Source organism: Cervus canadensis, chromosome 7, assembly GCF_019320065.1.
Source record: "Cervus canadensis isolate Bull #8, Minnesota chromosome 7, ASM1932006v1, whole genome shotgun sequence".
In the NCBI taxonomy this organism is placed as follows: Eukaryota; Metazoa; Chordata; class Mammalia; order Artiodactyla; family Cervidae; genus Cervus; species Cervus canadensis.
Window position 1 is genome coordinate 54,627,261 of NC_057392.1, and position 14,119 is coordinate 54,641,379.

The 14,119-nt window shown below is 40.5% G+C and overlaps 1 protein-coding gene and 1 non-coding gene across 2 annotated transcripts in view; both read right to left on the reverse strand.

Annotated features, from left to right (window-relative positions):
• The window catches only part of LOC122444800 (LIM domain containing preferred translocation partner in lipoma), a 509,662-nt gene that overhangs the window by 251,874 nt on the left and 243,669 nt on the right, over positions 1-14,119 (reverse strand). The window lies entirely within an intron of this gene.
• On the reverse strand, positions 6,003-6,074 carry TRNAC-GCA. Its single transcript has one exon. It is a non-coding gene; the product is annotated as a tRNA-Cys (tRNA).

The following is a 14,119-nucleotide window of genomic DNA, read 5'->3' on the forward strand; positions in this document are numbered from 1 at the left end:
AATACTATTTACTCTCCCAGCAGAGCAGCATGGTGTAAACAGAAATAATAGTTATGCTCCTGGTTTCTGAACCCTCACAGGGTTGCTGTAGAAAATAATTTTAATGGAGAGCCAGAGAGTCTTGCAAAACATATAACGAAGCCATAATAAAATGAGATACTTATCCTGCTGCTCTGATTAGACCACTTCCATTCAACGGTTGTAACTAATGGCTTGTTTTTCCTCTGGTATTAGGAGCCCTATTACTGTGCTGAACATAACATACCTCATTTTGTTTTCCTAGCCATGTTTGTCTCTTTCACTGATGACTGCAATTCGATATTTATGAAATCACATAAAAATAATGTATAATCTTTCCTATTACTCCCTCCCAAATTGTATAAAATTATTCAGAGGACAATAGATTAATGTACACTCCAATGCATGTGCCCTTTTTTTTCTAACCACTTCTAACTGACAGTCTCTATCCCTCGCTCACTCTCTCTCTCTCTGGCTGGAGAACACACTGTACTTTGGAGATAATTGACTGTGGAATATGATGATGTTTATTCAAAAACAGGTCACACAGACTGCAATTTGAGAGTCTTCCTTTATCCTCCTTACTTATTCTCGTCCAAGGGAAATGCATAATACCATTCCCTGCAAATCAGAAATATGGAGTCTTAATTACTTCTTTAGATTTAACCTATTGAGAAAGAATCCACTGCAAATGTACCCACCTCCTTGGAGACTGGCAAGGTTTAGAAAACACTTCCGATTATTCATGCAGAACAAACTGGGATGAGATAGACGGTGCATTTGTATCATTTTAATAGTCTGTTCTACTGTTTCTAAACCAGCACGTGATGGCATTTAGACTTTGTTTTATCAGGAATTTCACAGATGGACAGTAACAGCTGGGTGGGAAGGTGTCGTATGGTGGGGGAATCTTGGGCTATCAGTAACCTGGGGCCATGGCATGGACATGAAGACCGGTCTTTGACCTGATGGTAGAACTTTTCCTCCTATCTACTGCCAGCACATTCTGACTAATTCAAGTAAAAATATGGGGTTTTCCAAAAGGCAATGGGAATTCTGTCACTGAGAGTGTACCTGTGTGAATCATTGATTCTGTCCAAAGAAGTAATCATGTTGAACTGGTTAAATTTCACCCTAAGGTGACATTCATGGTCCAGTTCTCTATCTGTAATATATTCAAATTTCATGTCAAAGATCTAGGCCAGACATGGGGTAGAGCAGGTGACTAGTAGCATATTGTGTCCCCACATCCACTCCCCACAAGAGTCTACCCTGCCACGTCTCTATGTAGTCCAATACAGGCCTGTGTTTAGGAAATGGGTGCATGCGTGCGTGCTCAGTCGTGTCTAACTCTTTGTGAGTCCATGGACTGTAGCCTGCAGGCTCTTCTGTCCATGGGATTTCCCCAACAAGAATACTGGAGTGGGTTGCCATCCCTCCCTCCAGAGGATCCTCCTGACTCATGGATTGAACCTGCAGATTCCTTACCACTGAGCCACCAGGGAAGCCCTTAGGAAATGGGGGCAGATCACAATCACAGTGACTTCATTCACTGAAGTCATTTAATAAATGTTCATCATGTCCCAGGTGCTCAGAAATATGCTAGATCTAGAAACATAAACCTGGAGTTCCGTTAAATGAAGTTAAGAGCTATGGATTAATTTGCCATTTGACACATCATTATTGATATGTCCTTGGTATCTACTTAGAAAAGTTATCAATGAATTTGTGAGCTAAATATTAAGCATCTTGCTTCGTAGGCTCTTTAGGAATTTGTAAAGAGAAAGGAGTCCAACCTCCTTGTTTTGTAAAAGTGAAAAAAAGAGAGATAAATGACTCATCTAAAATGACTTATGGATTATTAACTGGAGCTACCACCTAGGATTTCTGATGTAGGAAAGTTTGCTTTCCTATACTCCACATTGCTTCATTTTTTAAAAATCAGCTTAATCACTTAGATCTGGTATTGACTAAACAAATGTTTACTGAGTGTTTACTGTGCCATCTGAGAGCTTCTAAGTTGAGGAATAAATGTTCATTATTTCAAGGGAAGTACACATCATTTTATCCCCCGAGGCCTTCTCTCATTTCCCATGGCATCAGATTCCGAAACAGAGAACTTCTGGATTCCAATATATGAGCAAAGGCACATGGGATGTTGGTGTACTGAGGCCATTTCCAGTCCCTGCATACTTGGAGGGGAGCACCCCAGGGACTCCAGCAGTGGTGTCTGTATTTCCTTGGAAGGCACATGTTCAGCCTGCATGTAGTTCAGAACGCCCTCTCTGAGCATGTCAAAACAGTCTGACAAAGCCTGCTCTCACCATATTGGTGGGGGGCTAGAACCAAACGTGCTGGGAACCTTTTGAGAACAAGTTGTCTTATGAGATGCATACTCCACAATTCAAATGAAAGCACTAGAGAAACATATCCAGACTCTGTTTGGGTAGATGCAATGCAGGCTTTCTAAACTGTCACTATTGATGGCCAAGAAGCACAGTTAAAACAGAGAACCTTTCTAACAACCCAGAATATGAGATTACAGATTTCTGAAAGCTCAGAATATGAATAAATCTATCCTTTCTTTTTCCAGATGTCTATGAATTATTGGGGCTTCCCTGGAGACTCAATGGTAAAGAATCTGCCTGTGATACAGGAGACACAGGTTCAATCCTTGGATCGGGAAGATCCCCTGGAAAAGGAAATGGCCACCCACTCCAGTATTATGCCTTGGAGAAACCCATGGACAGAGAAGCCTGGCAAGCTGGGGTCACTAGAGTTGGACATGGCTTAGCAACTAAACTACTATCACTACGGGATCAATGCTGAACACTGACCTTCATAGTTTAAGCATAAAATTTTAACACAGAGCCTGTGAAACGTGCAACCAGGAACAAGAATAATTTCAATCCAGCTGCAGATTCTCCATGATGTCCCAGGTTAGGAGGATGGAGTCATCATGGAGAATCAGAACTAAGTGGTAGGCTGGGAGACCTCGAGCTAATCTCCATTCTATCTTATATGCCTACAAGGCATTGAGCACAGGGCTCTAAGCATTAGTTTCCTTGTCTATTTCCTACCCGACTGACATCTTCAGGAGCAGGGAGTGTATTTTCTCTATCTTGGAATAGGCAGCCCCTAGCACAGGTTTGGCACGTGGTAAGTGTGCACTTACTCCACACACTCAAAGTGTGCACTCAAAGTGTGCAGAGAAAGTGACAGAAACAAAGGCTTGAACTCGATGTTCCATAAACCCTTCTCTAGCACTCAAGTTTAATTCAGCCAAGAAAACATTAGGGTGGTTGCCTGAATGTCTGAGAAAAAGGATGATATAAGGAAGAAAGCTTTGATTCCAGAATCTGAGGCACTAAGTGCTTCTGGGTACTTGCTTTTTATTAAGGTTTATGGAATTACATTTTATATGGAACATTTTCATTCAGGCTTTTCTACAGATCCCCTTAAAACATATCTTATGCTGAACCACCAGAGTGACTGAAACAGGTAGTACAGTTCTGGCCTAATCAAGCTACGCAGTTTATCTGATAGTTCCATGGCAGACACAATGTCTGGAACAGAGCAAAAAATGAGATCACAAAGTAAAAAGGCTTCAAATTAATTCTCATGACCAAAAGCAAAAGAGAAAAAAAGAAGAATGCAGTATCACATTATATAATACTTCGATGAAGCATCAGTCAAAGACAGACCTCTGATAATTTGAAGAATTACTGTATGAGAGATATACAGATATAGTTTTCAATTATATCCCTGCCATTTTACTTGTAAATATTGTGACTGCATTACTTGCCATTTGTCAGAAGACTGATTGATTCTTTTTATTGGCATATTCCTCTCACCCCACTCAATTTTATTTTAATATACTCACACCATTAGAATAAGTTATCTGGGAAAAAAATCAGCACAGAGAGCAAAATTATGTGAAATCTAAATGTGTTCAAGACAAGTGTGTTCATTCATTATAAATGAAAGAGTAGTCTTTGTAGGCATGCATGTGTGTGCGGTCGCTTCAGTCATGTCTGACTCTGCAACCCCATGGACTGGAGCCCTCCAGGCTCCTCTGTCCATGAGATTCTCCCAGTAAGAATACTAGAGTGGACTGCCATGCCCTCCTCCAAGGGATCTTCTAGACTCTGGGATCAAACCAGCATCTCCTGAGTTTGCTGGGTTGTTTGCGGATTCTTTACCGCTGAGCCACTGGGGAAGCACAATCTTTGTATAATCTTTTCTATTATTATACCTAAAAACTCAGTACACAGACTGTCATTCCCACTGCAGAGTAATATTAATAGTGCTCACAAGACTTCTATCTGTCATCATGAACCCTGACAATACCAGGCATGTTAGCAGCAGATTCATCATTACCTTTACTCCTGAAATTACAGTAAGAAGAGTTGTGGAAGCCATGACAAAATCAGTACAATATTTACTGAATGTGCATTCTGTGCAAAGAACTGTGTTTCTGCAGTGAAGTGGGATGTAACCTTCCATGGGTTCTGTTTAGATGGATTGATGCTACCAGCCACCAGCCACCAAGATATTATGTACTTTACCACAGGGATGATAGGGAAGAAAAGGGATGTCCCTTACTCTCACGAGACTCACAATCTAGTATGTTGATGGCGAAATGCTTTTTCTCACAAAGATTAAAATAACCAACAGATCTATATGACTTGACAGAATCATGCAAAGATGACTGAAAATTCAAATATCTCTACTGGTTTCTACTGGTGTTGTCCCCAGGTCACACTGGGTGATTCTGGGCCAACTACTTGCCTCAGAGAGTCTGTGAATGAGACACTTTTCTAGACTTTTCTCCCTCTGGGCAATGAAAAATTCAGAAAGAAGGCCATACCTAGACTGTCTTCTATGGGAGTGAGAAAAGCCACTGGAATAACCAAAGCAAAGGACCAGATGGGGGTGTGGGGGCAGGCGGAGACAATACAAGCAAATCCTAAATATTGGAGAAAGCTGAAGACTAGTGAGAGAAACAAACAGTCAGACCAACATGGAGCATCAGTGTTGCCACCAAATTTCACTGGAGAAGGACTTGGGTTTGATCCATGGGTTGGGAAGATCCCATCACTGGAGAATAGACTCTCTCTGTCCCTGGGTGCTAGAATTGAAACATGGGGTCTCTGTGAAAGGGCTGTTTGAAGTCTATTTTTGGTGAAGTGGACAAAGCTATTAGCTTAATTCCTTCAGATGCTGTCACAGAAATGACCTAAGAGATCCCCCAACAAACGTGATCAGACGTTCTGAACCTTGAACCTTGAACATGGCATCAAACTTTGAAGGGCATTTCACAAAAGCATGGAGACTGGCCACCACATCAGGGATTGCCCCTTATTTCATTTGTCTCGACCATGTAGCCAAATAAAACTTTAAATGTTACAGACACAGAAAATGTCCTGAAAAGGTGCAGCTATAAGCAGCTTCAGTTGTCTGAAAGGTCCTTTTGCATCACCAATACAAATCCCAGCCATCCTCTAGGCCAGATCAAATGCTGCTTCCTGATTACTCAGGCTTAATGTGACCCTAAATCATTTAATACCAGTAAATTTTATCTTTAAAAGCTCTGGTTGTATGCATTCATGCCAAGTTGCTTCAGTGGTGACCCTATGGACTGTAGCCTGCCAGGGTCCTCTCTCCATGGGATTCTCCAGGCAAGAACTCTGTAGCGGGTTGCCATGATCTTCTCCAGGAGATCTTCCCGACCCAGGGATTGAACCACATCTCTTACATTTGCTGCATTGGCAGGTGGATTTTTTCCACTAGCGCCACCTGGGAAGCCAATAGCTTTGGTTATCCATCACTTTATACCTGTGCTGTGAAAGTGAAAGTGAAGTCGCTCAGTCGTGTCCAACTCTTTGCGACCCCATGGACTGTAGCCCGCCAGGCTCCTCTGTCCATGGGATTCTCCAGGCAAGAGTACTGGAGTGGGTTGCCATTCCCTTCTCCAGGGGATCTTCCCAAACCAGGGATCGAACCTGGGTCTCCTGCATTGCAGGCAGGCGCTTTATCCTTTGAGCCACCAGGGAAGCCCATACCTGTGCTGCAGACATCATCATATATGTCTTAGCCCTCCCAACATGGGGTCTGGAATATGGTATGCACAGAATAAATATGGAAGGAGGGAAGAAGGGAGGAAGGAAAGGAATAATTCTTCCCAAGCAAATACCCAGAGTAGAAGATACACTTTTAAACAAACATGGATTCACCAGAAAAAAAAGTTTCAGCCCTCTCACTTCCTTTGGCTCCTTCTAAGATCCTGGGGGACCCAAGCAGTGTGCTCCCTGCTGCCTCTTCCCACTCTGCCTTGTTACATATTCACCTGGGACACTGTTGGAAGGGTGTCAGGAAATTGGGAGTTTGGTGAGGGGAGGATGAGTTTTGGCTACATTTAGTTCAGTGAAGTGGGATACATTTACATGGTTTGCTGTCACTACAATGCGTGCATAAGGTATCACCAATGATCATGGTTAGGAATGACTAGCTGGCATACTTTCAATGCCCCTGGGCCCACTTCTTGCCTAGCTCTGGGACTCAGGGGTATGGAGCCAGAAACCCTGTGAGGAGAATGTGTCCTACAACATCTAGCATGTGGCTGATGCAGGCAGAAAAGAGAAACAGGGTGTGAAATGTATGGAGCATAAAACTAAATCAGCTGAAAGTTCTACCAATTGTCAGATGTATAAAAGTATACACAAAAGGAAGACTACTCAGCACTCAGTGATGCAAAAAGAGATGCTTTCTTTTATCAGGATTGTGCTCAGGATGTACTAGAAGCAATTTTAAATGCACCACTGACTTCATTTTCTTTTTTGATGTGGATTTCACAAAATAGAATTTATCAGTGTATGAACTTACAGCAATAGTACAAGTATTTTTTAACAGCTTTCAAATAAAAGAAATTTTATATCAGTTTCCCCAAATATGACAATCATACGAAGTTTTAGGACATTACCAATGAAAGTTATACAGATTAAAGGAAGTTTTCCAAACTTTTAATCATCATAATAAAATAAATTTCCATCAACCATTTAAGAAGAAAGAGTAAAATTATTTTTCTGTTCTCCCAATAGGGAAAAAAAAGTATGGTTAGGTTGCATGGAGACGTGACCAGAGAGCACGCAGCCAAAAAATGAAAGAAAAAGTCACCAGACATTTAATTAATTAATTAAAATGATATTTTTCTGGATTTTGTAATTTTTGTTAGCTATCACAGATTTTTAAAAATCAATTTATGTTTTATTAGCTTTTCTCATTTGAAATAAATATTTGGGTTTTTTTGCATAATTGTTTTGGGATGAGTTACATCAATCCCAAATTCAGATGCTGAAGTGCCCTAATACTATAGAATGTGACTATGTTTGGAAACAGGGCCTTCAAAGAGAAACTTAAGTTAAAATGGATTGTTAGGTTGGCTTAGGGGCTTCCCACGTGGCGCTAGTGGTGCAGAACCCATCCGCCATCACAGGAGACATAACAGGCACAGGTTCAGTACCTGGCTCTGGAAGATACTCTGGAGAAGGGAGGGCAACCCACTCCAGTATTCTTGCCTGGAGAATCCCATGGACAGAGGAGGCTGGCGGGCTATAGTCCACGGGATGGTAAAGAGTCAGACATGACTAAAGTGACTTAGCACGCATGCACTGCTGCTGCTGCTAAATCGCTTCAGTCGTGTCCGACTCTGTGCGACCCCATAGACAGCAGCCCACCAGGCTCCCCCATCTCTGGGATTCTCCAGGCAGGAACACTGGAGTGGGTGCACGCATGCACAGGTTGGCCTAATCCAATGTGACTGATATCCCCGTAGGAAGAGGAGATCAGGACACAGATACACACAGAGGAAAGACTAAGTGAAGACACAAGGAGATGTCCCTCTATAAACCAAGGAGAGAGGTCTCAGAAGAAGCCAACCCTCTCAGCACTCTGACCTCCTGAAACAGGAGAAAATACATTCCTGCTGATTAAGCCACCCAGCCCTAGCAAACTCATGCAATAATTTTCTGGTCATAATTATGTACTTTTCAAAAAAGTCTCCCCAAAGTGATATACCTCAAAGCTTTATGTCCCACAGAATCTGAATATATCTCAACACACACACACACACACAGTAATTTAACTATTCACTGTTGGGTGTATTAACTACAGAGTGAAAGCCAAGGCTGTTTTGTTGGAAATCCTTACTTTTTATACATACTTCTTTATAAAAACTTTTCATCTTAAACAGTTGTTTATATTGTAACTACCAAGTGGTGAATAGGATTCAATCATTTAATCAAAAGGTTTATTTGGCTTCTGAGATTTGTCCGATCAGCTCATTATCTACAGACCCTTCTCAGAGGGGGTACTGAAGAACACCTAGATATCACTAGATATCAGTCCATATCTTTTATTCCTGTCCTGTTTAGTGAATTTCTTGTTTTTCGATCTCAATGTTAAATGACTGCAGGGGGCATTCTATAAACAGAGAAGCTAGGAATTGAAATTCCTTTTAGTTTCATGTTACATGATTTGGATTTTATAGACAAGGGACAAGGAATTTATGATTTATATAGTGTGCAAAACTGGGGATGTGACTTCTTTAAAATCGTGTCATCATCTGTAAAAGAGGATAATAGTCCACTCTTTGTCCATCTTGACAAGTTTTGCTTTGTTTTCAGGAACAAATGAGACAATGGATATGAGAATGAATTACTTTAAAAAGTACACTGTTACTTTATCGGAGGAAATTATAAAAGACCTATCAATGTACATGTAGGGTTGATCTTGATCTCCCAAATCTAGAGATTTAAGGATTCTTTTTAGATCCTACCTGTGAGACTTTGGACAGTCATTCTCTGGGTCTTAATTTCTCATAAAAAGACAAGATGACTTCTTGGGAAAACAAAGGAATACATTTCATTTCTGATAGCTTAAAAATCTAAGAACTCCCAATCACTGAGAACATTTCTGTGGTGATTATTATCTTCCAGAAGATTACTGGGAAAGCTTATTTTCATTTCTAGGACTTCTTTTTGACACTGTAATTGGTTAAGACTCGAAAGAAAACCAGACTTCTGTTTTTAATAGAGAATGCTAACATTTAGCATGGATATAAGCATGGAACCATAGGATATAAAATGGAAAACAATGACTCACCTAAAAAAAAAAAACTTAAATTAAAAAAAACCTCTTGCTAAAGGAAAGGGTCCTTTATGAACATGATCCATGCAGTTTTTTTTAAAAAAAAGGAAAGCAAGCAGCAGCACACACTTGTGCCTGCCTCCCTATTAATAGCCTGGTACTAGAACTCATAGAACTGCCACAGAAGGCCAAACAGTCCCGAGCGTTGCACGTGATCAAGCTCACACTTCCACGGTTCACTAAATAAGGCTTTCGAAACAAACTTGGCCTAGGCTCACTCATTTGGCATTTCTCCCACAGGAATGCAACTCTGTGTTCTACCCAAGGATTTCAAGAATGACAGTTCAGGATTTTTATTGATTGATTTAATCCTCTCTCAGGATGGACTCATTTGGAATCAATAGCAAATGTCACGAGTCAATGGGACATTCATTTTGCCTGACTTTCCACTTTGGATATAAATGGGCTGAGTTTTACAGATTATTTTAACTTTTTCTTCCCCTTTACCCTTTGCTGATTACCTCTCCAATGACAATGTCAATTACTTGTACCAATGTACAAAACAATGTTACCCCTGACATTTTTCAAGCAGTTCACAGGTTTGGGGGAAATTATATCACACTTGAAAAGCTGGCATTCTTGGTTTTGTTTCAAGCCCTTCCTTCTCACGTGGACACACTGTGCTGATGTCACATACTGACTCTGAAGAGGCCTTCGTCTTCATGCATCTTCATGCGATTTGTCCTGCATCTCTCGGAGCTCAGTAGTACTTTCCTCACTGAAGTTCAAGGCTATTGGCTAAGTTCTTGTCTATGATATTCTGTTTATCTCCATTCTGTAGCCCACTCATCACAACCCTAACACTGATGCTTCATAAGTGCCTGGCAGGACAGACTGGTAGATGAGAAATGAAGAGATGAACTTATGTCATCTGTTAGAAAAATTATTACAAACCTTTCCTAGCAGGTAACATCTTAATTAACTCGACGCTAAGAAAAGGTATCCTCAGCAGATTAACAAATGGGTTTTACACAAGATCAGAAGAGAACTGGATTTAAGGTTTAAGGTGGGGCTGCTGCATACCAGGGAGAATTGTCTGTTTACAACCTTTCATAGAGAATTTGTGTAGTATCATGGCTAAGAGCTTGTCATGTGGTCTTGGGCATGGAATCTAATCCCTCTCTATCTTAATTTCCCACTTAGTAAAAAATCAGGGTATTAACACTTTTTTCTTTTATACTTTCCGCCAAGACTAAATGAGCCAATGCGCATGAAAGGATCACAAAGAGAAATAATAACTCATCTTGGGTGATACCTGGCATTATACTTGAAAGCAGGCTTTAAAACTTCAGAACACATAGACATTTTGCCACACTAGATTTTTAAGCATAAAGTTTCTCAAGTGATTAGCATGTGCTTGCCAAGGGATCATGAGCTCCTAGTAGGTTAAAAATCACTATTGTTAATATACATCATGTATTAGTTATTACTTATCAAGTAACTTTGACAAGAAACGAAAGTTATGTTACAGACTTCACTATGCATGCTCGTCTTTTGTTGCTGTTAACTTTTTTAAGAAAATTATTGAAATACGGTTGATTTATAACATTGCCTCAGTTTCAGGTGTACAACAAAGTGGTCAGTTACATAGATTATATATGTGTGTGTGTGTGTGTAAATAGATATTACTTTTCTAAATTTTCTCTTCCATTATAGGTTATTATTGATACCAATGAGTATAGTTCACTGTGCTATCTATACAGCACATGCTTGTCTTTAAGCTATCATGTGTAAAGATACAGGTTGTGAGCCAGCCTTTAAATTGATCTTATGTTTAGAGGTAAATGGCTAGAAAAATGTAGAATCAGAATGGCAGTTAATTAATACTGAAATAAATCTAAATTAAGCAAGAACTTTTGATTCTACAGCCATTAGAGGCTCCGGACAATTATACAATCTAACCTTGCCTACTTTCCAACCCTTCATTCCTATGATTCAGAACTAATAGAGATCACATCCTACCCTGAAGCCTTGCAAAACTTAAGACAGCTACCTCTTCTGAAGATCACCAGAACTTTCTCAGGGCCTTTCTTTTAGCATTTACAATTCCTGTGAACTATTTATCCTTCAGTATCTGATTGTGGGGGAAAATGCTCTATTCTCTAAACAAGCGGGGATGTTAGCTCTTTTTGTGTGTGGGTGTGTGTAATGCTTAATGGGGCTTCCCTGATGGCACAGTGGTCAAGAATCCGCCTGCCAATTCAGGAGACATGGGTTTGATCCTTGGGTAGGGAAGATCCCCTGGAGGAGGAAATGGCAACCCACTCCAGTATTCTTGCCTGGGAAATCCCATGGACAGAGGAGCCTGGCAGGCTATAGTCCATGGGGTCACAAAGAGTTGGACATGACTTAGAGACTAAACAACAACATAGTACTTCACACTGATCAATAAGAACGTAGCAGTGTTCAGAGGCTGCTCAAGTGCCATTTAAAGAAAAAACACACACACACATATATATAGCTGTGTCATACTATATCTTTACAGGCAAGTAATTAAAACCAGAAGATTTTGAAAAACAGTCAACTCTAGTTCATCTCCCAAATGTCTTGAACTACCATGGCTTCCATTACTACTTGTCTGGGGAAAACTCGCCCCGCCACTTGTGAGAGAGTAAGTGGTGTGTCTTTGATATTTCTACTTCTCATTCAACAACCATATTCTTCTAATTGCCGTTAGAGCTAGAGCCTGTGAGTCTGTTTAAATATACAACTATAAGAATCTGGAACTGTAAACTCTATACTCATAAAGTGGCCCACACCTTCACATTTCTTGACATATAGCTCTTCTATTTGCAAATAAGAAAGTTTATAAGTCCATCTTTTCAATAGTTTTAAGAGAAACCACAGAAGCAGCAGAATAGAACAAATCTTCCTACATCTACTTTGATCTTACACAGTGGCTGGGGTTATCTTAAAACAAAACCAGACCTATTGCTCCCTTGCTGAAATGCTCCATTGGACTTCCATTTCTTTTAGAATAAGGACAAACTTCTTAGTATGGTCCATAAGATCTGGACCTTATTCATCTTTCTCACCTCATTTTATTTATTCTCTTTGACTAGCTTCCCTGGCTTTCTTTCTATTCCTGTAAATGCCAAGCTGAGAGGGTTCATCCTTGTCATCTGCTTGGAATTTTCCTCACACAGATCTTAGAAGAGCTGGCCCCTGTGCATTTTTCAGGTTTAGGCTCAAAGGTCATTTCTTCAATGTCTTTCCTGAGCTGGCTACCTAAACTAGCCACTCTTTATCCCATTATTAAAATATTTTATCCAGAGCAAGCTGTTGTTGCTGTTGTTTAGTCACTAAGTTGTGTCTGACTCTTTGTGACCCACGGGCTATAGCCTACCAGGCTCCTCTGTCGAAGGGATTTCCCAGGCAAGAATATTGGAGTGGGTTGCCATTTCCCACTCGAGGGGACCTTCCTGACCCAAAGATTGAACCCATGTCTCCTACATTGGAAGCTAGATTCTTTAACCCTGTGCCACCTGGGAAGTGGATATTCAGAGCACCTATCACTGTCTAAAATTATGTCTTACTGCTTCTCTTCTGAAAACATTACTAGAATGTAAGCTTTAAGAGGAATTATTTTCCTCTTTCTGACTCTAACTCAGCACTAAAAATGGAGGTTGCATAATTTTTCAGTGAGTAAATGTATAAATGAAAGCCATGTGTTTTGTTATCCAATAAAGATGACCTCATTGGCTTTAACTCTTAACTTTGTTTATATTAATGAAAATTTATAAAAGGGCTTCTGGATACTTGATGTCTCCAAGATTCAGTTTTTGTCTGCAAAGTGAAAATAATATCACTATCTACTAGAAAGTGTTACTGAGAAGACGGCATGAGCTAATCCCTGGACAGTGCTTAGCACAGAACCTGATACAAATATTTTATCAATATTAGCAGCTATTGATCCATATGGCTTTAAAATACTTAACAGCCCCATCTATCACTTAAGATTTCTAGTTACCCTCTTTTATTCTAAGTCTTTCCAAATATAACAATAACATTTCAAATAGGTATGGTATTTATAATCAAAGAGTACTTGCCCATCTGTCATCACATAGGACATTCCTTGCAGTTTGGAACTCAAACCTCAGACTTGACGTCCAATATCAGGATCTATCTACCATGTCAACACTATCATGGAGCTAAAAAGAAGGCTGGGGAGCTTAGGTAGTAGAAGGCAAGTGGGGTGGGGAAAACATATTAATCATACATTACTGGGGAAATCATACATTAGTGGGTATCATATATTTGAACACAGTATGTTCAATGGTAATAAATATTACAGGGGAAATGAAGTCAAGGTGGAAAGGGACACCTGGAGCCAGGGGAGGGAATTTAGGGTGGTCAGAGAAAACTTCCCCAGCAAAGTAACCTGACAGTGGAGTTTCTTGGGAGGTGAGAGAACAGGCCAAGTAGATACCTGGGGAAAGGCATTTCAGGCAGAAGGCACAAGCAAGGGAGTATGGCTGAGTTTCAAACAACACATTATTTACAAAACCAAGCGGCAGGTGAGATTGGCCCACGGACTGCAGTTGGCTGGGCCCTCATCCATGTTCTCCACCTGCCTTCTTTAACTCTTCTCTTCTCAGCTGGTCACTAGCAATTTCCCTGTCTCTGCAGATATTATAGTCTCAGTTATCTCATAGAGACTGTTCAATACTTTGTGTCCTTTGGATAGGGTGAGTAGCAGGATTAAAAATAAGGTTTCTTCTGGTAAAGACTATTGTTGTTGTTTTTAGCTGCTAAGTGGTATCCGACTCTTTTGCCACCCCACGGCCTGTAGCCCACCAGCTCCTCTGTTCATGAGATTTCCCAGGCAAGAATACTGGAGTGGGTTTCCATTTCCTTCTCCAAGGGATCTTCCCGACCCAGGGGTTGAACCCAT